The sequence below is a fragment of the Dromiciops gliroides genome, chromosome 2 (genome assembly GCF_019393635.1).
Source record: "Dromiciops gliroides isolate mDroGli1 chromosome 2, mDroGli1.pri, whole genome shotgun sequence".
NCBI classification, from domain to species: Eukaryota; Metazoa; Chordata; class Mammalia; order Microbiotheria; family Microbiotheriidae; genus Dromiciops; species Dromiciops gliroides.
In genome coordinates, this window is record NC_057862.1 from 376,204,301 (window position 1) to 376,231,657 (window position 27,357).

The following is a 27,357-nucleotide window of genomic DNA, read 5'->3' on the forward strand; positions in this document are numbered from 1 at the left end:
CCAGAGAGCCATCCTTATAATAAATACAACAAAAGAGGTAATGTCCCACACTTATGGACTCTGTATCTCTACAAAAGACTGAGAGGGCATGTCTTCTTATACAAAATCTAGTCTCAAAAGTCGAGAGATTTTCTTTGTATTCTTTGAAACTTCATTTTCGATTGTTTTCTTTTAGTTGTTCTTCCTTTTACATTATTACTGTTGTTTTGGATATTATTTTACTTGTTCTGCTTTATTTCACTTTACATCAGTTCATGTATTTCCATGCTTTTCTGTTATTCATCATATGTGTCTTTTTGAGTGTGTCACAGTTGTATTCTAATCCATCTATATACCACAATATGTTTAATCATTCCCTAATCAAAGGGAATCTACTTTATTTCCAGTTCCTTGCTATCATAAAAAAGTGACATTATGAGTAGTTTGATGCATATGAAACCTTTCTTTTTGTTGAGAGTTTTGCTAAGTATATAGCAAGCAGGGGGATTTTTATATAAAGGGTTATAGACTTTTTGTTACTTCATTAGCATAATTCGAAATTGCATTCAATAATTGATGTAGTAATTCACAGCTCCACCAACAATGCATTTGTGTTCTCTTTCCACAACACCTCCAACACTGACTATTGCCATCTTTTGTTATCTTTGCCAATTTACTGATTATGAAGTAAAACCTTAGTGTTTTGATGTGCATTTCTCTTATTAATAGTGATTTGGATAATTCTTTTTTCTTTTTCTTTTATTCTTTTTTTGGTAGGGCAATGAGGGTTAAGTGACTTGCCCAAGGTCACACACCTAGTAAGTGTCAAATGTCTGAGGTCAGATTTGAACTCAGGTCCTCCTGAATGCAGGGCTGGTATTTTATCTACTGTGCCACCTAGCTGCCCCTTGAATCATTCTTTTATATGGTTGTTAGTGGTTTGTAATTATTCTTTCAGGACTGTTTATTTCTATTCTTTGATCCCTTATATATTTAAGAATGGCTTTTGGTGTTAGATAATTCCTTTAGTTGTCTATATATCTTGGATGCCACATCCTTATCTGAGAAATTTGACACAAAGTTGTTGTTTTTTGTCCCTCTTGGTCAATGGTTTCTCTTATCTTGATGCACTAGTTTTGTGTCTAAAGAAACTTTTCAATTTCATTTAGTCAAAATTATCCATTTTATCTTTTGTAATTGGCTCTCTGCCTATTTTTTGTTGTAAAAATTCTTCTCCTAGCTATAGATATGGAAGGTATATGATCTGTTTTGCCTCTAATAATTTTTATGGCAAGATCTTTAATCTTTAGGTTATATATCCATTTTGAATTTCTTGTGGAATATGGTAAAAGATATTGGTCTAATGCTAACTTCTGGCATGACCTATACTTAATGAAAACATCCTGGCTCTTTAAATTCAGGCTGTTCAGCTTGTCAGGGACTTGTTTGGTTCATCAGTTGGTTGATTTCACATTCCCACACATATATTTCTATTTGCTATATTTCTGAAAAGACTAGTTATGTGTTGACTAACACATTAAATACTTAGATATCATAGTACCTCCTGGATCCATGGTACACATTAGGCAAAATAATAAATGGTCCAAAAATAGTCCCTTTGTTACAGCACTGGTCCTTATACACTGATTAAAATTATTAATTGACTTTTCATCCAAATTTCTTTTGATGCTTATTTCATGCCATCATACATTGCATATAAATAAGGTAATTGTTCTTCCAAGGTTTATCAATAGAAAAAAATTTAGAACACTGCCTGTGATGTTATAAGTCTATTTTCTGGGTGAGGAAATCAAGGCTTGGGAAACTCTGATCTGGTTCTGGACCAAATACTGCAGGTTAGTTTGGTTGTTTTGTATCTCACTTTTAGAGAAGGAGCTTGAAATACACTTGGTTATTTTTAGCCACCATCTCTAAATCCAGAGATCAGAGGCTATTGTTCTTCACTCAGACCTTAGTGGGAAGAAAACCATTCACTTTTGGATAAAGACCACTACTAAATGACTGCAGATATATTTCAGACCATCACTCATGACTTTATTTTTATTAGTGCACAAAACATATTAAGAGTATACAGTTTGAGACAGACATGTGACATGTCCCTGATTCGATGAAGGGAAGAAAGACTTTTTTTTCATTGTTAGGAGGTAGCAGATGGATTTCTTTCAATGTCATCCTGGCAGCTCCTCAGGAAGCTAACACCAAATATGCCTCCTTGCTTGCAGACTAGAGTTTTATTGTGCAGACTTACTGGAGTGTGGAGATACATACATGGATGTTTTCAAAGGTTCTAGAAATTCCTCACTCCTAGTCCCTCTCAACACCCATAAATTCCACCTTGGAATGTGTCAGCAAAAAAAAAAAAAAAAAAAAAGAAGTCAGGAGGCAGATTCTGGGTGGATTTTTTCCAAGGACATCAGATCCTGACAGTTGAGTGAGACAGTTACAATGTGTATCTTCTACTGCCAGGAGAAAGTCAGCCCAACCAAAGTCTCCACCAAACCAGAACAGCGGCATCCAAGCTTCATGAGCAGCATTTATCTTGGCCTTTCAGTTTGTTTTCCTTTGACATCACATTCTTGAAAAAGTCTCAGAGCATTTTTTTTGAAAACTCAGTGGTCAGAATGGGAAGCTCAGAGGTACTGGCTACCATCCCAGGGGCCTAAGTAGGTGTGATTGCTATGATGAGTGGTAGCCTGCTGGGGGGCTTGAGAAAGACACAGGGGATTCTGAATGTTATTCACTCCCTAGAAACCCCTTCTTAATCCAGAAATTCTAAATAAGGGATTCAAAGGACAGAAAGGGAGCTCAGGATTAGGAATCAAAAAACTTTTGGCTCAAGTCACATCTTTTTCTTCCAGTTATCAGCTATATGACTATGGTCAAGTTCCTTTCTCTTGCTGAGAAACAGTTTTCTCATTTACAAAATGAAAGAGTTAGGATAGATGATTCCTAATGTCCCTTCCAGATTGATGATTTTATTGTTCTGTCCCAAAGGGAGTTGTAACTAAGAGACCATTCTCTGGGAGACTTGAGAAGGAGAGACCATGGAAAAATGTCACCTCTTGCTTATTGTGTGTAGTTGTGTTAGGGATAGGCACACAGGTGATTGTTGTTGGAGGATCAATAACATAACTGATTTTCAATCTGATGATAATGATGCTTTGAGATTCTAGGTGGAAAAAATTCAAGTGAAGGTTTCTAGTTTGTTTTTCTCTTCTACACTAATGATATTAATATGACTTTTATATATCACTTTAAATTTTGCAAAGAATTTCACATATGGGGTATCTAAGAACTTTTAGTACAATTTCATCCTTTAATAGCTTAAAATGGAATTAAGACTTTCATACTTCACAGAATCTCTGGGAAGAAAGTGCTATAGGAATGAACATTTCCATTGGGCAAATGAAGTTTCCCCATTGGCCTATGGAATTAGGTGACTGACCCAGGGTTAAGTATCAGAGATGAGATTTGAACCAAGGTAATCCTGATTCCAAGTCCAAAAAGCTATCCACTGCTCTGAGTTGAGGGGTAGTAGAATATAGTAGAAATAGCACTGGACTTGCAGTCAAGAAGACCTGTTTCCAATCCTGGCCCTGACCAGATGTGACCATGAGCAAATTGTCCCCAACTCCATGGACTTAAATTTCCCCATCTGTTAAATAGTGGTAATTTGAGCAAGTGATTTGGTCTCCTCTGAATCTTTGTTTCCTCATCTGTAAGGTGAAGAGAATCATACACTAGGTCTCTTGTGAGGAAAATATTTTGTAAACTTTTGCATGCCAGTAATCAAAGTAGTAGATGAAAGAAAGCTTCCTCAGAATGGTAGCTCATGCTGCTGGTCTAGTAGGAACTTGAATGGAAATATAAGATTCAGGGTTGGAAGTGACCTTAGAGATGATGTAGTTCTTTTGTTGAATTGTCTCAGTTGCACATAACTCTGTGTATGACTCTGTGATCCCATTTGGAGTTTTCTTGGCAAAGATACTGGAGTGGTTTGCTATTTCCTTCTCCAACTCATCTTACAGATGAGAAATTGAGGCAAACAGGATTAAGTGGCTTGCCCCGTGTCACACAGCTAATAAGTGAGGTCAGATTTGAACTCAGAAAGATGAATATTCCTGACTACAGGTAGTGTGCTCTATCTACTGCTCCATCTAACTGCACCATGATCACGTAGACCAAACCCGTTATTTTATAGATGATGAAATTGAGGATTAGAATGGTTCTAAGATTTGTCTGAGGTCAAACAGGTAGTAGGTAGCAGTGTCAGGCTGCAGTCCTTGGCTCTTCAACAGTAAATCCTGGACTCTTTCCACAACACCACACTGCCTACAGAATAGAAGCTTCTGGGGATTAACACATTACCACTCACTGGACTATAAGCCATTTGAAGGAAGGGACTGTGTCCTACTTTTGTATCTTTCCCAGAGAATAGTATAATGCATTGCCCATGATAGATGCTTAATAAATGAATGAATGATGTTTTATCATGGTATTCTTAACAGAAGAAACATGGTTGAGTTCATAATTAAAAAAAAAAAAGAATCATTATCCTAAAATTCAAAGTCCCTTTTTCTCTTTTGGAATCAAAGTAAGATCAGTCTTCACATTCACAGATGAAAAGAACAGCTGGTCTAACTCTTTCATTTCACTTCTTTTCTAATCAGTCACTTTTAAGGTAAGATATACTTAGGAGAGATATACTCAGATGATAATTGCCTCAAGGGATGCTGTTTGGTAGTCATGTAGAAAGGAATTTCCCCTCTTTCTGTCTTTGCTTTTCCTCCCTTACTCTGCCCTGCAATTCCCCCAGGACACTTAAGAACCAACAACCACCATGCCAAAGCAACATCCACCCACTTCACCACAAGCTAGCTTGATGACCGAAAAGTAAACCCCACTGTGGCATTTGGGAGGAAGTATATTTATTTGGCATAACATGTGACAAATAGACATAGAACATGGTTCTTGGTGAGGAGAAAGCACACAGGGGCCATTAAATTCTGCAAACTATCCAATTTCATTGGCATTATTGTGTCCTATAGTTGGGTCATTCTTCATTTTGAATCTTGACCTTCATTACTTAAGGAACTTATTTTAAAATCTGGAGTGTGATTCAAGGAGCTTTGGTCCATTGTTAGTTGCAACCCACGACTTGATTCAGCAGTTTTGATCTGTTGAGCTTAATTTTGAATTTCAAAATGCTAAAGTCAGATGGCCAAGTTCAGTATTCTGAAGAATTGAGGAAATTGCTCAGCAGAATGTTGGGAATTGTTCTGCTCTGGGTGAAAGCTTAGCTAAGGGGATCAGATTCAGATCATGTTTGTTTTAAGTTTATAGCACTCACCTATTTACACTACTATCTTAGTGTCTGTTTCTCTTCACCAGAATTTGTTAATCTGATTATATAGTTCTCTGAACAAAGGGACAGAGGGCTACATAGTGTGATTTGTTTTCCTTCTCCTCAGCTCAGAGACTTGGCTTAAATATTCCTAGCCCATCCAACTGAAGTGTATCCCAGCTTCCCCCCTCCACCTTTTTTCTTTAGCAGAAGTTTCATTACCAACCAAATTTAATCCACAAATCTTATTCCATAAAATATTTCCATCCAGACACAATAATAAGATTCATATTTGTGGTTCAGCTATACCTAAGAAATGCTTAGGTATTTGACTAGATCCATTGATACATTCAAACCACAAACTGCTCAAGCCTGGTATGGTTTCAATTTTTGAAATAAGACTTTTGCAAAGGACTTGCTTTAAAAAAATGCCATTTCTTCCCTAGGTATTGAGAAAAGATGTATGGAGCTCATCAAAGAATCAGCCTGATGGGAACACATCCGGTGTAAGAACATCTTTAATATTTTTCTCCACCCACTCTGGGCAAATTATATTTGAAATTTAAATTACTTGTTTTTGTTTTTTTGTGAGGCAGTTGGGGATAAGTGACTTGCCTAAGGTCACACAGCTAGTAAGTGTTAAGTGTCCGAGGCTGGATTTGAACTCAGGTACTCCTGACTCCAGGGCCAGTGCTCTATCCACTGTGCCACCTAGCTGCCCCTTAAATTACTTTTTAAGAGAAATTTGTCCTTGTTGCAAATTTTTGAAAATTTGGTTTGACTTAATATGTCAAAGCTAAGAAATAGATTTATGAATCTCTCAGTTATGGCTGGATTACTAAAGAAGTTAACCTAAGGGAAGAGGCTACTACCTATCATACTTAGTAGTTTTCTACTAACAAGCTCAACAGAATAGGAATACAAAACAAAAGAACCTTAATGATCCCTGTAGTATTAATGGCCATGGCACATGGGCACAAGACTCATTCAGTAGTATAGGCTAGACAAAGCTGCTAGATTCTGGAGAAATATTGTGTTGCAGTTACAGTTTAGAGATCATCTAATCCAACTACCTCATTTTTGAAATGATGAAATTTGAATCTTTGAGACATTACATGACTCACTAAAAGAGGCAGAGTGAATCAAGAGTTCACTAAAAGAAGCAGAGCCAAGATTCAAACCCAGTTCCTTTCACCCCAAGTCCACAGCAATTTTTGTTGTACCTCATTGCCTTCCAAGCTCCCAGTTGAACTAGTATGGGATCTTGAGCCAGAGGTGATTCACTTATTATCTCAAATAATCCCCATTGAATCCAGTACTCTGTGTGCATCCATACTCAAATGACAGCTGGTTTACATTTGTCCCCTCTCTCATTTGAAAAGTGAATGGGCTTTATGTTTCTCTAACAAAACAAACTTAGTCAAGTTGCTACCTAAATTTAAGTCAATTTCTAGTAGTTAAGCACCCCCTTTGGTGGGAAAAAAATGTTCCCCCCTCAGGTTTTGCATCTGATCCATTATTTGTAGCCACTACTGAAAACATCAAAGAAATGGGGTTCAGCTCTAACAAAGGAGGGTGGGCTCATAGTTCTGATAATTAAACACTTCTTTGATGCCATATGAAGATTGTTTGGGAAAGTATTCTATGGATGCTAACTGTGGGAGGTGATTCAAACCATTCTCCACTCCTCCTTCTGATGATTAATTTGAAAGCTGATGAATATAACATTAAATTGGCTGTATTAGTTGAATATATGTTTATACTTCCATAAGTAAACAGCTTTTAATTCCTATGGCATAGTCACTATTTTTGTTGCATTTGAATTGCATTATTTGAGTTCAAGTGACTCAGTGGATAGAGTGCTGGAGTCAGGAAGACTCATCTTCCTGAATTCAAATCTGTCCTCAGACACTTACTAGCTGTGTGATCCTGGGCAAGTCACTTAATCCAGTTTGCCTCAGTTTCCTCATCTGTAAAATCAGCTGGAGAAGAAAATAGCAAGCAATTCTCTGTCTTTGCCAAGGAAATGGAGTCATGGAAAGTTGACTATAACTGAAAAATGACTGAACAACAACTGTTTGGGTTCAGATTATTTTCCTTGGTATTCAAAGCCTTTGAACTCAATTAAATTGATTTTTCACAAATTAAGTTCTTGTTACATGGAAGGCACAATTTTAGGGACTGAATGTTAAAAAAAAATAATTAAATTGTCTCTGATTTTCCAGTCTTATCACATACTGTTTTTCCCCCATATATTTTGTGCTTCAAACAGCCCGTTTTTTCCCTGCTTTCCCCAACCCCCACCACAATTCCACTCTTACACCTTTATATTTTTCCTCACACTATTTTCTGTGCCTGGACCTTCTTTAACCCTTTCTTTTTTACCTGTGGAATTTCTGCCAGTCATTTAAAGCCCAACTCCAATGCCTTTGCATGTGCAGAGAGCCTTTCCTCGTCCTTGGTGTTGTAATCAGCCCTTTCCTTTGGATATGCCCTCCTCTTTTGTTTTGTAACTTGGTAAGGCATGTCTCAAGTAACAGGGAATGTTAGAGTTATCTCTGCCTGTATAACCCCATTACTAAACTATACATGATCAGAGATTGTGTCCGAATGAAACTCTGCATCTTTCATGACCTGGAAATCAAGGTTTTGTACCAGGTAGACCCCCAATACACACTTGTGAATGATCCCATGCAAGTATCCTAATCGAATTGAAGAAGAGCCTGAAACAAATGGGGAGAACCTCAGCACAGCTGTGAAATGGATGAAAGTTTCATTGCTACTTTCCCATGTATAGATAGTGTCACAGAAGTAATAAATACGAATTTGGACAGACTTTGGGAGATAATGGAGGATAGAAAGAACTGGTGTGTTATAGTATATAGGGTTATGAAGAGTCAGATGCAGCTGAGTGATTCAACAACTTTCCCATCTCCCCTTTCTGAACCCTCATCCACCTTCCTGCTGTCCAGTGACCTCATGCTGTTGACTGTAACATTGAGTGAAGTTCTGGGTGGATATTTCATTGACCTGGGAGTGGGGAGTATGAAAGTATTTTAGGGTAAGGAGATATGAGCTCTTTGAATGATACCATTGGTGTCTAGCTGTTAAGATGAGAAGCGTTTGGGTGTAGCAATACGAATACTGAACTTAGAATCAAGAAATGTGGGTTAGAGTCTTGACTTTACTACTTCTTACCTAGCTGTATGATCTGGAGCAAGCTCTGAAACTCCTTTTCCTTATCTGTAAAATTGGAATAATAATACTTGTTGTACCTCAGTGTTCCTATGAAGATAAAATAAGATCTTGCATATGAAATACCTTTCAAATGTTAAAATACCCTGCAAATGGTAGCTATCATTAAGGTGACCATTCCTAGCTGGTGTTGTATATCCATTTCTGCATAGAGATAAATACTTCTTCATAGACCTATATCTATAGTATCTAAACACTATATATAAAATTACTAATTTATAAATACTTATCCATAGTACCTAAGTACTATACATAACAATTAGTTTATAGATATTTACCCATAGTATCCAAGTACTATATAGCTATACCATAGATACATGTCTATATATGTGTCTATATCAACTATATATGACCATTGATACAGTATGTATCTATAGTATATGTGTATGTATATATATATATATGTATATATATATATTATATAGGGAGAGAGAGAGAGAGAGAGAGAGAGAGAGAGAGAGAAGATAGTCATATCTAGCAAATATCTGTCTGTTCTTTAGAGGTTTGGAGTAAAGAAAACACAACTTTGTTGTCCTCTCAGAAGACCTCAATGGAAAGCACTCCAATAGGACAAGAACCTCAATGAATCTTATTCTGTAAGGTTTGCTAAATGGAACTCTCTCACAGTAAATGTATCCCAAAGCCTGGAAGCATCAAACTTCAAGCTGAGACCAATTATTGGAAGGATACATCCTAGTTCAGTAACTGCCTAATGATAAGGTCTTTTCTTTGTATCTGTGAAATGGGTGTGTTGATAAGATGTCACAGTGGTTTGTATAATAACTATGACAAAAGATGAAAGGAATTGAAACTTAATTGTATCACAGAAACAGTGTGTTTGGGACCAGCATTTCTCTAGAAAGTTTTAGGCATAAAATTAGAAGGCATTTATCTATCTATCTATCTATCTATCATCTATCTATCTATCTATCTATCTATCTATCTATCTATCTATCTATCTATCTATCTATCCATCCATTCATTCATTTATTTGTTTATTTATTTATTTGTTTATTTATTTGCTTGTTTATTTGTTTATTCATTCGTTCATTTGTTTATTTTTGGTGAGGCAATTGGGGTTAAGTGACTTGCCCAGGGTCACACAGCTTGTAAGTATTAAGTGTCTGAAGCTGGATTTGAACTCAGGTCCTCCTGACTCCAGGGCTGGTGCTCTATCTACTGCGCCACCTAGCTGCCCCTAGAAGGCATTTATAACATGGGGTAAGAGAGGAGTACTTCACACTATATGGAGAAACCAGGCCATTTTCTAGCTCTAATTCTGTTTTAACTAAGCATATGCCTTTGAAAAACACACCCCATCGCTCTCATTCCTTGATTTCTTTTCCCCTCCAAAATGGGAATAATGCTGGGATTTGTGTCTTACCCATTTGTGAATTATTTGATTTTGGAGGCTTTGACATAAGTCATCTATATTTTTATAATGCTTTTGATTTCATATCTCTTGCCTCTTTTCATCTTTGCAACAACCCTGTGGGGGAAATAGGGCACATATTGTCACCCCCATTTGGCAGACGAGGAAGCTGAAGTTCCAAGAAGGGAAGTGACTGGTTTTATAACTGGCAGTACTCTGAGCAAGTTGAGGGGAAAAGGTGCTGCATTCATGAAAAATGTTACTATTTACATAACTAGCAAGGTTGGAAAATTCATGGTCATTTACTTGAACGTCATTCCTTCCATTCCTAAGATGCAGACTCTACTAGGGTGGAAGCTACGGGGAAGATGTCTGGCTACATTGATTCCTATTTGAAACTTCAGGAATTACATAAGGGAATAAGCATTTACTAAGTGCCTACTATGTGCCAAGCACTATGTGCCCAATTTGAATCTCAGGGGAGACATTGTGTCAGATAACTCTGTGCAGTGTAGACCAATGTGCTCTTTGAGAGATTGGACTGGAGTGAATGTTAGGGAGTGAAGATTGAGGTCCAGGAGGGAGAGGTTACCAAAGCATCCCATGAACAAGAGCCCCATGCTAACTCTGTATATGTGTGTGTGTGTGTGTGTGTGTGTGTGTGTGTGTGTGTAAAAGAGAGACAGACAGAGACAGAGATACAGAAGCAGAAATATAAGAGACATGAAAAGAAACAAGAGACAGAGAATTAGAGGCCAGCAGGGAGAGAAATAAAGACAGAGACAATCAGAGACACAGAAACAGAGAGAGAAAGAGACAGTGACACAGAGACAAAGAGAGACACAGAGAGATGGAAACAGACATAGAGAGACAGAGAAAGAGGCAGACACAGAGAGACAGAAACAGAGAGACAGAGATAGAGAAAGAAAGGCAAAGAAAGAGAACTATATATACATTAGTTAGGACATGATGTCATTTCAGAAGGTGTAGTGATTTCAACTTTCTGGAAACAGTAACTTATGAAAAAGAAAAGTAACCCCAAGGTAGATTCATTTTGCTTATGTTGCACCTGTTCTCTACAGAAAACTCTAGCCCTGATACATGGAGTAATAGAATGATAGAATTAGAAAGTACATCAGAATATAGAACATATAATGTCAGAACTAAAAAGGGACTTTAGAATTCTGGAAGCATGAGGTACTTTCGAATATACAGGGTTAAAGTATAGTAGGTTACCAAAGAAAGGGCCCTCAGCATGTAGGATGTCTGAGGTACAGGAAACTTGAGAGATCATGTGGGTCATTTATAGATGAGGACCTTGAGGCTCAGAGAGAGTGATCTGCATACAGCTAATGAATGACAGAGTTGGGAACAGAACCTAGATCTCCCAACTCCCAGTCCAAGCTTATTTCTACTATCTTGTTACTTCTTAGAGATTATTTTATCCTAAGCATTTCATCCCACTACAAAGTAATATACAAATATTTGTTGAGGATGACTTGGAGAAGAAATCAGAAACAGAAGACCACATCAGCAAAGGAAGCAGCTATTGTGTAAGGGAAGGGGAATATCAGAGGGAATCTATCCTGTCTCCAAGCCAGACCTGCTAATAGCAGAAAGTGAGCTAGCAAATACATTATCTCCATGAAAAAAAGCAAAAAAAAATGTGTTAGACTCCTGGCATTCTGGAATGCCATTGCTCATGGTGGTTTAGTCCACATTCATAGCTTATACTTCCCCTTCTCTGAGAATGCAGAATGCATGTCAGTATTCATAAGGTGAATTCTTCAATTAGTGCAGTTCCCATAAAGATACAGGCACCAAGTAAATGGTCTTTTATGCCAAATCATGCTGGAAAATCACCCATCATGCCTTAAACCCTGGGAGAGTTTGAAATGGTAAAATGCCTGACCTCTCTGCACTTCCCAAAGGCATCGACTGGGCCTACCCTTTTGTAAACTTCCCCTCAGGAAAAGTCCTGTGCCAGGCTTTTCTGTGTGTAAAGCTGGTTAGCTCCTGGGCAGATGTCAATGATTTCAATTTGGCCTCTGATGAGCTTCCAAATAGGGGCCCAGGCACGGTTGGGCAAGCAAGTCTTTTAATGATCTCAGCAGTGAATAGGAGCTAATGGTGGCAATAAAATGTGAGTTTCTAGCCTGAGCTCTACACTTCTAAGGCAAGTCATCTTTAGCTCCCCTTTGTGAGTACTCTTCTTACCTGATGGCAGTGTTCTGGAATGGAACTAGCAAAGGATGGCCTCAGGAGGGACCTGGGTTCCAATCCTTCCTCTGATACTTATTAGCAATGTGGCAATGGGTGAGTCATTTAACTCCCTTGGGTTTCAGTTTCCTCATCCATAAAATGGGAATATCTTAGGTAGTTTTCTGATTCTGTAAAGTGCAGCAGATGTGCATTGGTGGTTGGAGTCCTCACTTATCTTTTCTACATCAATGAAATCATAGGTCTTTTTCCTTCCATACTCCCACCTTATCCAATTCAATCAGTTTAAATTAATCTCCAGGTGGGCTCCTGAGTATCTGCTAAATCTCATCTATCACATTCCATTATCTTGACACAGATATAAGGTGATTTTAGTGGGAATGACACAACTGGCAGGTGGAATCAGGAAGAGTTCCATTGTAGAAGGTAGCTCTAGTTCTTGAATGAGATCTTGAAGGAAACTAGCTTTGGCAAGAGGTTGAGGCAAGGAGAGATGGATGCTGGGTAAATGGGATAGCCAGTAAGAAAAGTTAAGGGTGGGAAATGGAGTGACATGAATCAAGAATAGAAAAAAGACCAGTTTGACTAGACCATTAAAAGACTCTGAACAAATAATATGGACAAGATCACTGAGTCTCAGTTTTCTCATGTCTAAAGTGGTGATAATAATACTTGAACTACTTATCTTACAGTGTTTGTGAGGAAAGTGCTTTGAAAATATTTAAGGAATAGGTAAGTATAAGTTATGATTTTCAGTTTGATACAATCTGTCAGAGCTCATGATCTAGTGGCACATATTTAGAAAACTTAATCCTTTCTGTGGACATAAAGAAGTAACAGAATAGCTAACCCGAAGGATTAATATAGAGGGCATATAATCATAGGACCATGAAATATCACAGCTGGAGGGATTCTTAGAGATCTTCCCCTCTGGAGCTGTACTTTTGTGGATAAATTAAGTTCTGTGGATAGAAAAATGACTTGTTCAAGTCAGCAGGTAGGTGGCAAAGAGAATGGATCTTTGGGCCTGGATTAAGAAAGAACTGAGTTCAGATTTGACTCCAGATACTGGCTAGCTGTGACACCCTAGGAAAGTCATTTCACCTCTTTTTGCCTAAGTTTCTACAATGGGAGTAAGAATAGCATCTCTCTCCCTGGGTTGCTGTGAGGATCACATGAGATAATATTTGTATGGTACCTAGCACAGAGCCTGGTCCATGACAGGTGCTTAGTTAAATGCTTGTTCTCTTCCTTCCACCCTGATGCACAATGAGTTAGTAACAGGTCTGGAATCCAGGACTCCCAAATCTCTGTCCAGTGCTTTTTTCATTGTATCATGTTACTAATTTGCTGTGTGACCTTGGGGAAGTCACTTCATCTCTGTGGACCAAACTTCACCATCTATAAAATGAAGAGGTTGTATTAGGTCTTCTCACTTTTATGGTAGAGGCTATTTGGGCTTCTACTGCTGGAATCTTACATTGCTCACATTCTAGACTGCCCTTTGCCTTGATGCCTATGATTAACAATGTCAAGTGCTAGTTCTACAGGTCTTCGTGGTTTATAAAGTGCTTCCTTCATCATAAGCCATGAGGTAGGCAGTACAAGTATTGGCTTTCCATTTTATAGATGAGGAAACTGAAGTTCAGAGAAGTTAAGTAACTTATTTGTGGTCACACAGCTACTAAATATTGCAATTGAAGTTGGGACCTAGATCTCTTGATTCCTGATTCTGTACCTTCCCCACCACACCATTCATGCTCACTATATCTTGATTACAGTTGAATAAAAATATTGAGAGGGGGTACAATTTGCCCCAGCCTCCTATCCTCTCCCCTACTCCCATGGGACAACCCTGTTGTTGCCACTTTCTGTTTTCCTAAGAGTCCGGTCAAGGATATGAGCTTCACACTGCCCCAGGGAATGAATGGGTACTTATTCTCAATCCTCCCCGGAGGCTTTTTCTGTCTCTCACTAGGTGATGACTTCCTGCCTGCCTGCATGATCTGTCTACCTGTGCCAGCTTTTCAGCTGCCTGTGGTTATTCAGAGAGCATCAAATCCCTGGCCAGACATCCTCTGTCCTTGGTACTGGCTTTCCAAAAACCACCAGGAGGGCCTGCTTTGCTTGCCCCCATTGGCACCATGGAGAACAAGGACTGTTCCTTGAAGTCAGTCTCCTGAGACGTTTTCCTATCCCACTGCCCGTCTTGGCCTCCTGCTGCTTGTTATGACATCACCCCATACTGGTGTGAGCACAAAGAGGGTGAAGCAGGAACCTGCCCTTCAGCTCTCTGCTTTATGCACAAACACTAGGGCAGAGGGGGAGAGCTAGAAAATGCTGCTAGCAACTTCCTGGAACCAAAAACTCTTTTCCTGAAGAAAAAAACAAACACCAGTTATTCTGGCTGTGAAATCTTTCTCTGTCTCTGTCTCTCTCTATCTCTGTCTCTGTCTCTCTCTGTCTCTGTCTCTCTGTCTCTCTGTCTGTCTGTGTCTGTCTATGTCTGTCTCTCTGTGTCTCTCTCTCCTTCCCCCTTGGGGATAGAGGATGTAACAGGCAAAAATCTTGAAATAAAGAGAAATGGCTGACCTCTACCAACTCCACAGCTGGAGAGCAGCTTTGATGTAAGCACATGCATTTATTATAGAGCGCAATGGGAGACTTAAACACAGAGGCAACTCTCCTTAGGTGGCTAGTATCGTCAGCTATTCCTTTGAACTAGAAATATTTCTGTTGATAAAATGATCTGCCCCTACATAATGAAGTAAAACACATTTTTAAAATGAGCATCTACAGATCAAAAAAATTAATAAACAAATAATGAATGGTAAAACTCAAACTTCAGGGTTGCTAACTAAAATCATAAATATCACTTGCATTTTATGTGCATTTACTTTTCCATCGTAAGTTGTTGTTCAGTTTTGATCATATCTTACTCTTCATGACTTCATTTGGGATTTTCTTGGCAAAGATACTAGAGTGGTTTGCTTTTCTTTCTCCAGTTCATTTTACAGATGCGGAAACTGAGGCAAACAGGGTTAAGTGACTTGCCCAGAGTCACACAGCTAATATCTGAAGCCAGATTTGAACTCAGGAATATGAATCTTCCTGACTCCAGACACAACACCTAGTCAGGGCCATCTTTTCATATTCACAAAATTTATATGTGCTAAAATCTTTCTCTACTCCCTTGATACTTATCTGCTTTATTCTTCTCTATTTTACTAGCCAAGTGACCTCACACAGTCATTTTAGCTTTGTGACCTTCAGTCTATTCATCCACAAAATTAATTGGATGAGTTAGATGATCTCATACAGAGTTATTTATAGGATATAGGGTTGGAAAAGACTTTAGAGATCTTCTAGTCTTATCCATTTTATAGGTGAGGAATTGAGTCATAAAGAAGTTAAATGACCGGTCTAATATCAGAATGGTACTGAGTTGAAAAGCAGGGATTCAGATAGATAGTCCAAAGTACCTACCAGCTCTGACCTTCTATTCTTTTTTTTTTTTTTTTTTTTTGGTGAGGCAATTGGGGTTAAATGACTTGCCCAGGGTCACACAGCTAGTAAGTGTTAAGTGTCTGAGGCCAGATTTGAACTCAGGTACTCCTGAATCCAGGGCTGGTGCTTTATCCACTGCGCCATCTAGCTGCCCCACTGACCTTCTATTCTTAACATTCTAAGGTCTTTATCGGATCAAATTCCAAGGTACTTTCTTCTCAGCTCTCACATTCTATGGTGTAGTTATAATATCTATTATTAGTTATTATTTGATAGTTTTCAGAAGTAATTTCAAATCAAGATTATCTTTACCTTGGCCATATTATTCAATATTTATTCAGTAGAGGGGTTCTTGGTTCTTAAATGTTTCTTATGTATTTTAAAAAATACTTTGATAATTATTTCAATACAATTGTGGGGTTTTTTGTAATCCTAGTTTTTTATTTTATTTTTTTAAAGATTTTCAGAGAAGATCATATCTATAATTAGTTTGCCAAAATTTGGGTCCATAGCACACAAAAAAATTTAAGAACTCTTGATCCAATGGATGTTTCTTTATTTTCCCTCAGCTATGGATTTACCTGTACTATCTCAGCACACATGAAATCCTTGCCAGTAAAATAATGGAGTTAAACTCAGGGATTTCTAACGTCCTTTTTAATACATATCTTATTCTATGAACTTGTGGATAAAGTCACAGAGACACTTAGTTGGATCTAACACCCCTTTGCTTTTCCTTGTCCTGACTCCAGATGATATAGAAAGCTTTCCTCACAGTCTGCTCAGATGTGAAGGCCCTTTGTGGATAGGGACACCCAGATAAAAGTACACCTGTCTCTATGAGAAAGAGCTTTCAGAGGAAACCTGATCAGGGATGTGTTGCAAGTGAGGGCCAGGTGGATGTCACTCTTGCCAAGTTCCTAACATACGTGTAATGTGCCATGATGTACTGCAGGCTCCAATAGGGCCTTTTGGGATAAAACTTTAATGAAACTTCAGGGACTTTAGGAGATTAAAAGCTCTTTTGTTATGAATATTGATGTGTAGGGCAAACATTCGCCCAGTTAGCAGCTATATGGATGATGAATTTCCCAAGAGTGGTCAGGGATGCTGTTCTCAGCTAAAGATCTATCATTTATGTATATCTCCTATTGAAGGCCCATTTCTGTTATGACTTAACATTAGCTGGTGTCCATGGTTTTCCTGAATGTTTACATTGAAGTTTAGTGTAAGCCAAATCTGCCTAACGAGATGTGGAAGTAAGAGATGAAGAATGTATCTTCTGACCTGCTCAGCAGGCCTCAGCATAGTAGATTTTATGTGGATCCAGAAAGGTCTACTGGAAGTAAGGTCAGGTCAATCAGAGGAAAGAGAAGAACTAAAGGAACTTCTTAGACCACTGGTCCCTTACCTGGGGAGTACCTTGTACTGAGCAAGGTCATTGCTAAATGTTAAAATAAACTGTAAATCTGTTATCAGGGTCTTTTTAATTAGCAATAAAATAATCAGATTTTAGAATGTATCCTAGAAGTCTCCCTGCCTTCCCATTATAGGGATCCTCTATGTTCTCCTTGCTGTGTGACCTTCCAGTTTCTGTTTGGACATTTATGGAGTCAGAGAGTTCATATTATGCAATGAAACCATTTTATCTGGAGAAATCTCAATTTTAGGGAGTCCTTCTTTTCATCCACTGAACAAATTGTGTGATTTGGGGCAAGTCATCCCATCACTCTCTGCCTTAGTTCCCTCAGGAGGAATAAGGGATTGTTAAGTTTGTGTCTAGGTTTAACATTCTATGCATCTTCTGGAGCAAGGGTTCTTAACTTTTTTCCTTCCCTCCTTTCCCTTCCTTCCTTCCTTCCTTCCTTCCTTCCTTCCTATGACCCTCTTCTCAGATGAATGTTTTCAAATGCACAAAAGAAATTCCATGAGAGGTTACAAAGAAAACAAAAGATTAACAAAAAAAGAAAGATGTCATTACTTTTTCCTATGCAAGTTTATGGACTCCCCCCACCCCCAATCTTTTTTTTTTTGTTTTTTTTTAAGAACCCTTAGTGCAGATAAAAGCTTTTCTGGATAAGAAGTCAGGAGCCAGACCACCCTATAGATTGAGGACAATGCCTCTCCAGGTGGGTAAAAGGTAACAAAAGCTTCAGTAAAGACACATTTGGGAGAGGAATTCCTTGTGATCCATGAGCCTACAAGACCACATGGGGTTTGGGGCATATGAAGGACTACCCGACCTGCTTGAAAGTAACACAACTCAGGACTTATAAATTAGAGAAAAATGTCAAGATTCTGAATCCAGAGAGGCAGCAAGCTGTAGCAGAATAGAATCATGAGCTTAATTAGGAGATCGGGGTTCAAATTCCAGTGCTGGTATTGGGTGACCTTGGTAAGTCATTTAATCACAAAATGTTCTCAATAGCTCACAGGGTTGTTCTGAGGAACAAAATGAGATCAAGTTTGTCAAGGGCTTTGCAAACCATAAAGTTCTGTAGAAATATCAGCTATTGTTATTATTGATTTATAATTAATTCACCATTTAAAAATTTCCATTCACAAGTAAATCAAATATATAATAATATTAATAACATATTTATAGATTGTTTAAATTGTTTTAGGGATATCTTGGGCAATTAAGTGGCACAGTGGATATAGTGCTGGGTCTGGATTCAAGAACACAAGTTAAAATCCAACCTCAGACTGTTACTAGTGGTATGACCCTGGGCGAGTCACTTAACCCTGTTTGTCTCAGGTTCCTCATCTGTAAAAGGAGCTAGAGAAGGAAATGGCAAATCACTTCATTATAGTTGCCAAGAAGACCCCAAAGGGGGATGACTGAAATTGACTGAACAATAAGAACAACACAACAAAGGGATATCTTATTTTTCTTTTACATCATCTTCATTTGCCATTCCTATTTCCCTCCGATCCCCAAAGGACCACTCCTTGTACTAAGAATATCCTGTAATGAGCTTATCATATCTTTTCTATAGACCTGTTAGATAGGTAAAATATATTTTTTTCCTGTTGTGTTGGTGAGGAAACTGAGGATCAGAGATATGAAGAGTAATTTTCATTTGCATGAAGGTTAAAGAATGGATTTAACTTTTTTGCAGAATGGCACAGTAAGGGAGAATTCTTTTGGCTTTTTGCCTGATTCATGGGTAAAGAAGATATAGAAAATGACTGAGAAGGAACATAATGAATATCTCTTTGATGATAAATAGGTTTCTAGGGAAGATTTCTGCCCCTCATCCTATCCCCTCCTTATTTGCAATAACTAATATAGAATCATTCAGTAGATAAACATACTTTTTCCTCTTTTGGTTAAAAGAAGGAATTGCTTTCATAATGTTCCTTTTCTCTGGGAAGGCCCCTTACATCCTAAACAATGTGATTATAGCTCCTTCTACCCTAATCCCCGGGCCCCACTCCCTAGCCTCAGCCCCCTTGCAGAGGTGATCTCCTTCACTCTTTGGGGGATTTCACTCTCTGGAAGGCAGCCCAAAGGCTAACTTTTCCCACATGTGGAGGGTGTTTAAGTTGGCTGGCGAATGGATTGAAGGGGATTCCCTGGAATGGCTGGTGGGCTGTCTGAAAGAGGGTGAGCTGGGAGTAGGTAGATGGGTGGGTAGATGGTAGTAGGTTCTATTTAGAACCTGTCCAATTCAGCTGCAACTGTTGGAGGTGTGGTTCTTAAATGAGATCCTGTCACATTCATCCTGGCCTCTCTCTTGCCTGAGACTGAGTAATCCATTAACTCTATTTTCTCTAACAAAGGACAACAAAAACCACCATCACCACCACCACCAACAACAACAATTCAAATGAATTCCTTAGTTGTTTCAGGGAAGGCACAGAGCATTTGATTTTTCCCCTCCTTGCCTCCTGTGAGTGAAAAATCTTTAAAATATATTCAACCTGGTGCTTGCTTTCCAGGATTGAAACTCAGCACTGACCTGACTGTACCAGCCAATTTCATTGTCAGGTCTCCAACTTGAAACATGAACTTTTCCCATCTCCAGATTGAGTTGGACCAACTTGACCCCACTGTCCACAAACATCAGTGTAAGGTGATAGTAGCAGGGGCATTCTGCAAAAGTACTAAGTTCCAGTCCTTGTCTAGTAATTCTCTGTCCCTGAGCCAATTCCACTGAATAGTCTTTGAAACACCAGATGCCATTTTTTGCAATTCTAGAGGAGTTCAGAATGTCTAAAGGGAAACTCCCAATTCTCATTTTTTAATAACCTGTGACCCTGGACAAGAAACTTAAGCTTGCCAAGCTTCAGTTTGCTCATCTGTCAAGTAGCAATAATAATGTGTATACGACCTCTCTCATAAGTTTTTTTTTTTTGTGAGGAAAGTTCTTTATAAAATTTATAGTAATATATAAATATGAAGTCTATCCTGTTCTTACTTATTCCCAGACCTGGGATTTCATCAGCATACGGAGATTCTGAAGAGCAATGAGAAACTTCTAGCTGGGCATCAACATTTTCTCTGAAACTTACAGTCTTAGAGATTTACCTGGAGCATTGAGATGCTGAGTGAGCTGTACTGCAGGGTCCCCCAGCCAGTACATATCAGAGACTGGACCTTAACCGAAATTTTTGTGACCCCCAGGACAGCTATGCCAAGCTGCTTTCTAATTGTAATTAATACTCACCCTTGGCTTTGAGGCTTGTATTCCTAACCAATTTCTGTATGGTGCTTTAAAGTTCACAAAACTTCTTACATTTGTAAGGTTTCATTTGAGGAGGGGATTTCCCCCCTGATAGATATAAGGGTATCCTCAGGCTATCAAATTACACTCTATAGTTGGTGTGTGGCACCATCCTGAATTCCCAGGATGAGCAGCTATTTCATTTCATTTTATTGGTTAAATCCAAAGTCTGTTGTCTTTTTTTCCACAGCAGAAAACATTGCCATCAAAAAGGTAACATTGTGTGTCTGGGATTAAGAATCCTGCCTTGAACAGTCTATTTCCTGAGGTTTAAATTAATGAGGAAATGATCTAATGGATGAATAATAAGTTACTGAGATGAATGAATCATGTGTGGCCAAGTGTATATGCATGTTTCCTTATATCCCTCTTGACTCATGGTAACCTGAAGGTTTATTTCAAATGCAGCTTCAGTAAGACCATGGGCATATAGAACACAAGCAGAATGCCAGGCTTTAATAACTAGGCAGTGTATTCAGATATTACAGAAAATAAAGAGCTATGTTTTCCCCCCATTTTTTCCCCAAATAGCCTTTCTTTATAGTTGACCATTGCTATATTCATCAGCCTTTTATCCTGACCCAACTCACTGTTGAGGAAAGCACTAGGTATCCTATTAATGTGTGCCCTGAAGCCAAGAAAATTCAACACACAAAGCAACCATATAAGACGCTTCACTCCTTTCTCAAAAGCTGGGGGAAAAGCCCACAATAAAATAGTTTTCAAAGGGACTCCGATGGCAAAGGATGCCAACGTACTTTCCACTAATTTATTCAGCCTTCCAAAGCCTGGGCAAACCCCCAAAATGACTATCCAGTCAAACTACAGAGTTCCAAACAGGACCTAACTAATTGCCTGGATAAGCGAAAAGCTGTCTTCTGCAAGCAGTTTTTATTCATCCAGTACATATGGTGAAACTCCATAAAAGAAAAAAAAAGGAAAAAAAAAAGACAGAGAGACATTCATTTTACCTCAGGGCTCACTGCCTGGGTCTCACATACAATATAATACTTTCCTAGTGAACTACGAGGACTATCCCATTTAGTAAATGTCCTTCTGGATTGAATGTCTTTACAAGCAAAGAAAACAAGCCAGAGTGTTCCCAGAAGCAGGAGCTCAGCATCAGAACCCACAAAGTGGTAACTCAAAAAAAAAAATGCTGTTAAGGCAGTAAAGTCTTGAAGTTGAAGTCAGCTGTTTAAACAAAGCCTTGTGCCACAACCACCTTTTCCAAGACCTCCACCAGCCCAGTATCATTCATGTCCAGCACACATACAGACACAGATCCACTTAGGTCCAGCCAATAGAGGCGGAAACCCTCAAAACTAGAGAAGGTAAAAGAAAGGGCATGGCAGGGGGAGGGGGGGAAAGGAGTATAGGGGATCAAACACAAGAAATACCCCTGAACATGCAAAGTATCTCTTTTGACTTTTGCGTTGATAGCAAATGTGGACAAACTTTGACTATGTAAAAGTCCTTGTTAGTAGCTCCCAAGTGTTCTTAAGAATCTCCTTTTGGGTCTTTGCCACAATTCAGAGAGAAGTGGGAATCCCATAGAAGGAAAAGAAAAGGTGAGGAGAAGTTTGAGGTAAGAGATTAATAGTGGGATTATATGAGCAATAGAATCCCTTAACTCACATGCACTACACATTAGCCAGGTTTATTGGAAATCTACACAGTAGCATCATTTTATCAAGAATTAATTGGTCAGTGAATTGTGAACTTATCCACCCTGCATTTTAGAATCGATTCTTTCCATAGCTCCAGCAAGGTTTCAACAGTCATTCATTGCTTAATTTGTCATTCTCTACTTCATTCATTTATTCCTGCCTTCCTCTCTTTCTGAAAAGTCCTAAAGAAACGATGCTTTCCTTCTATACAAGACTAGGGAAATTACCAAGAAAAACAACAACTATCAAACATTACTTTCATAACTTCCACTAAAAAGGGCACTTAGAAAACAAATCTTATAATTAATACGTAATTCTATAGAAACTTTAAAAAAGTTCACTAAAAGATACATTCAAACCCATTGAACCAAATTCATACACACACATATATTTATATATACACGTGATTCTTTGGTAATAATGATGGAATAAACTTACCTTCCAGACTCGAATATAAGTTAGATCCTACAGTGAACGGCCTCATTAAATAAATAAAGTTAGCAAGGGGTCTCCCACCTTCTTGTTCTCCTCTTGTCAAAACTGAGTAAAGTTTTCTTTATAGTCTGAGATCAGTGTGTGTGCGTGTGTGTGTGTGTATGTGTGAGCGTTTACGCGTGTGTGTGCAAGAGAGGTTTGACAGCAGGGGAGGCTGCGGCCAATGCAGCCAGCTTTTGCTGGGTTTATATAGCAGTCCTGATCCTTGGCTCATTCCCCTGTAATGGGATGCCTTCAGGCAGCCTTTTCCACTTTTCAGTTGGTGAATTAAAGGAGCAGCCTCCCAGTGGAGCAGCGAGTACGGTTAGCTCATGGAAGACACACTCACTCCCATGCCGGCTGCCAGAAAGGAAACCTTATTTGCATACAATTTATGGCTAAAGAAGGAAATCCCCCCTCTCATTCTGTTCCTCACCCCCAAACCATGTACTAGCATCAGGAAAATGATTCAGTGAGTAATTGCATAATTGGAATCTCTGGTAGGGTTGTTTAAAAATTTTTTTTTTGAATGAAGTTTTCTATTTGGGAATTAGAAAAAAGAGCTAGGAAAGCTTTATTGCTTCTAGTCAAATGCATTTCTAACAATTATCTACTATTATAAAGGGGTAACATTTAGAACTGGTGCTGGTGTTTATTCAGTGAGAAATGAAGATAGGGATGGAGATCTTTGGAGATGGCAGAGTCCTGGGAAAGAAGACATAAAATATATCTAAAGATGAGCACCTCCTGAGTTTCTTTGGGAGGACAGATTAACTATGCATTGTGTATGTGTGGCCATTTCACACAGGAAAGAAAATAAATTATTTTGTCACCCTTTGGAATGCTTGTACCATTTTTTGGGGGAGGGAGGGAAAATATCTTCTATATTCCTGAGGTTTCAGAAGTCAGCATGACCTTTCAGTGGATGCTTCTTTTTATGGGATTGTCAGATTTAGAGTAAGAGTGGTGTGCCAAGCCTATCTTTTAGGAGCAAGTCAGTTTAGGTCCAGAGAGAAAAAGAGGTGGGAGTAAATTACAGAGAAGGGATTTGACTCTAGGCCCTCTGACACCAAATTCAAGAATCTTTCCCCACCATACTGCCTCCAATTTCCACTAATGCTTGGTGGGGGCAGCTAGGTGGCACAATGGATAAAGCACCAGCCCTGGATTCAGGAGGACCTGAGTTCAAATCCAGCCTCAGATACTTGACACTTACTAGCTGTGTGACCTTAGGCAAGTCACTTAAACCTCATTGCCCCACCAAAAAAAAAATGCTTGGTGATTTCATTTCTGTCCTGGTTTCCAGGGAGAGATAGGTCTCATTTGTAGGTTTCCTAATAGGTGGTCAGACCCTAACCTTCTCTTTTCATGCTTGGTGTTAGGAGAGAAAGCTTTGAACTTGGAGAGAGGAGACTAGAGCTAGAGCTCTTAGCTCTTTTTCTTACTAGTTGTGTGATCATGAACAAATCACTTAATTTCACAGTCTCAGTTTCCTCAGTTGTAAAAACTTGGGTAGTTGTATTTGTCCAACCTTATAGGCTTGTTGTGAGAAAAGTGGCGTGTAAATTGTAAGGCAGGGAGAGCATCCCCAAAGCCTTAGCAATTGAAACTTAAAACTCTAATAAGGTTTTTGAGATATCCTACATAAAATGTGAACTGTTATTACTTTAATATTTTAAGGATTCATGCTTAGGACAGTGTAGATATTCTTACTGAGGTAGATAACAACCCTGGTATGACTTAGTGATAGTCTTAATGAGTTTTTTTGATCATTTTGTCAATAAATATTTATTTAGTGCCTTCTATGTGTTAGGCACTTTGCTCAGTGCTAAGGATACAAGGAAAGGCAAAAGATAGTCCCTGCCTTCAAGGAACTTGCAATCTAATGGGGGAAGACAGCATACAAAAGAAATAGAAAAGGGAAGGGCACAGGATGAGATCTAGAGTTAACCTTTTGGGAAAGGCAGACGTAGCTGACCTGCATACCCTCTGTAAATGGAGGTTCAGGGAGGAGCTCTCTGCTCTTCACTATCTACTCTCCAATCAAAGGAAGGGAGATGCTCAGAGAGGAATGGAGGACTATGAGTTAGTTCCAGGGCTGATAAAAACATTATCACCTTGTAACCAATCTGGTGATATTTTTCCAAATGTAGCCAGTCCATAATTTGGATACATGACTCCTACTTGAAGCTTCACAAGCTTGAGCTACCTGAGAGGTAGGTAGTATTTTTATCCCCATTTCACAGATGACCTTCATTCCTTCCAGTTGGAATTTTGGGAACTAGGAAGTATCTTCAAGTATCTTCTCATTCCATTCTGTATACTTCTGTATAGTTAAAATGTTACGTTTATTATAGAATTTTTTTCTAGATTGTCCAAAAGCAGTTAGGTGGTAAAGTGGATACAGTGCTGAATCTAGAGTTAGAAAGATTCGAGTTCAATCTAGCCTCACTCCTTTACTAACTCTGGGCAAGTCACTCTGGGCAAGTCATTTTATCCTCATTTGTGAAATGGGGATAAAAATAGCACTTACCTCTCAGGGTTGTAAGGATAAGATGAGATAATATTTGTAATATAAAGTGCTTTATAGACCTTAAAGCACTATATTAATGCTAGCTATTATTATCTAGTCCAAGGTCAACTATTTTACAGATGAAGAAACTGAGACCAAGAAGGGGAGGTGACTTGCCCAATAGAGTTCAGGTTTCTGGATTCCAAATAAAGGTATCTTTCTACTGACAAAGCTGAACACTCTTCTGGTTAAATATTTTCAGTGGCTCCCCATTATCTATTCTCAGCCTTACTTCAAGACCTTCTACAATTCCACTCTACTTTAACTAGTCTTATGTAACCTTATGGCTATTTTGGATGCTCTTCCCAGAAATTGGCATGAGTATTTATGCCTTTGTATCCTTGTTCATTTCACTGCCTTAGCCTATAAGACTATCTATCTCCTTTCTTTTTCACTTGGCTAAATCTTAATCATCCTTCAAGGCCCCAAACCTCTCATGTCCTCCAGAAAGCCTTGTGACACGTCTGCAGTTCATAGGATGAACTATGCCTCTCACTTAACACTTAATTCTATGACTGCCTTATAAAGCCTCTTGAATAAAATAAAATAAATTTATTTCTTCTCTATGAACTTCTCTCTTCCCCCAAACCAGCTCCTCCTGACCTCATTGTTTCTGTCAATGGCATCACTATGTACCCAGACTTCCATGTTTTCATCCTGGACATTGCACCTGATGATTACTTTTATTTTTTCATGACCTCCTCTATCCCATGATTTACTGGTATGGGATTTCATTACTTCCTGCTTGGACTATTCCAGTAGCCTCCTAATAGTTCTGCTACATATCTACTGTCTTCCCACTCTAAACCATCATGAATGCCACCACTAATCATTTTTCTTACCCATAGATCTGGTCATGTCATACAACTTCTCAGAATTCTTCAGTGGCTCCCTATTGCCTCAATAAACTTAAATAAACTCAATAAAATTTAAACTCTGGAATTTCACTTACTGAATTAATGCTGTGAGTGTTCCCAGAACTTTCCATTGGTAACAACTTCCCCCCTTAGAACTCACACACCATTTTTTTTAATGGATCACTCTAATGTACTTTTCATGTAATTATGTATTCTGGTTATTCTTTATCCCCCTTCTAGACTTTAAGCTCCTTTAAGGCAACAGTGGCATCTCATTTAAACTTTGTATATCCTTCCAGGGTAGGGCTTTGTGACAGGTAGGCACCTAATGAATGTATGTTGACCAAATAAATGAATTCTAAGATAAAGAGATGAATTTGAAAGAAACAAGGGTGGTAGTAATGATGAGACCCTTGAAATAACTGGCAAGGGGACCCTATTTGTGTCTGCTAGCCTTCTACTTCCTCTTCCTAACACCTCAAATTCTGCATTCCTTTCAGTCCTTTTAAGCTCAAATCACCTGCTATTTCCTCTGTGAAGCCTTCTCTAATCTCCTTGGACAATAATGAACTTTGCCCTCAGACCTCACACAATACTTTCTTTTATAACTTTCTAATGCACTCATCAGGTACTGTTTGGTATTTGTTTTTAAAGTTTGTTCCATATTTCTCCAGTACACTATGAGTTTCACAAGGGTAGAGCTATGCCTTAACTCGACTTCAGTTTCCCTCAGTGTCTAACACAGAGCACAATGTGCAGGGTTTTTGATATATTTGCAGATTTGAACACGAGAGCAGAAAATGGGATGAAGAGAGATGAGAGATTTAGAACTGGAAGGACCTTCAAATGGATCCACCTCCTTTTTTTGCAGAAGAGAAAACTCAGTAGATTAAACAGCGTGTTTCTGGGTCACACTTGCTATACCAACCTCAATGGATTCTGGAAAAAGGGAATAGTGGTGAACATGTATGAGAACCCTGTGAAGAGGTAAAAATCAAATTTGAACCCACCTTATCATTGTATTTTAAAATCCTTCAAGTTTTCCATTGTATCACATTCACTCTATGCTTTTTTGTTTTGTTTTGTTTTTAGTGAGGCAATTGGGGTCAAGTGACCTGCCCAGGGTCACACAGCTAGTAAGTGTTAAGTGTCTGAGGCCAGATCTGATCTCAGGTACTCCTGACTCCAGGGCTGATGCTCCATCCAGTGTGCCATCTAGTTGCCCCCACTCTATGTTTTTTTTTTATCTTCATGCTACTCAGGAAGGTCTCAAAGATTTACTGCTTATACTGAAAGATTCCTCTGGTAAGCCTTGGTCCATTACTGTTCTCCCTGACTATGGTAGTTACTGGACTG

The 27,357-nt window shown here is 38.7% G+C and overlaps 1 protein-coding gene across 1 annotated transcript in view; it reads right to left on the reverse strand.

Moving 5' to 3' along the window:
• The window catches only part of TNC (tenascin C), a 115,778-nt gene extending 92,995 nt beyond the window's left edge, over positions 1–22,783 (reverse strand). The window contains 1 exon segment of the mRNA XM_043980625.1: positions 22,537–22,783. The gene's annotated coding sequence lies outside the window, so the exon portion shown is untranslated.
• Positions 22,784–27,357: the final 4,574 nt, after the last annotated feature.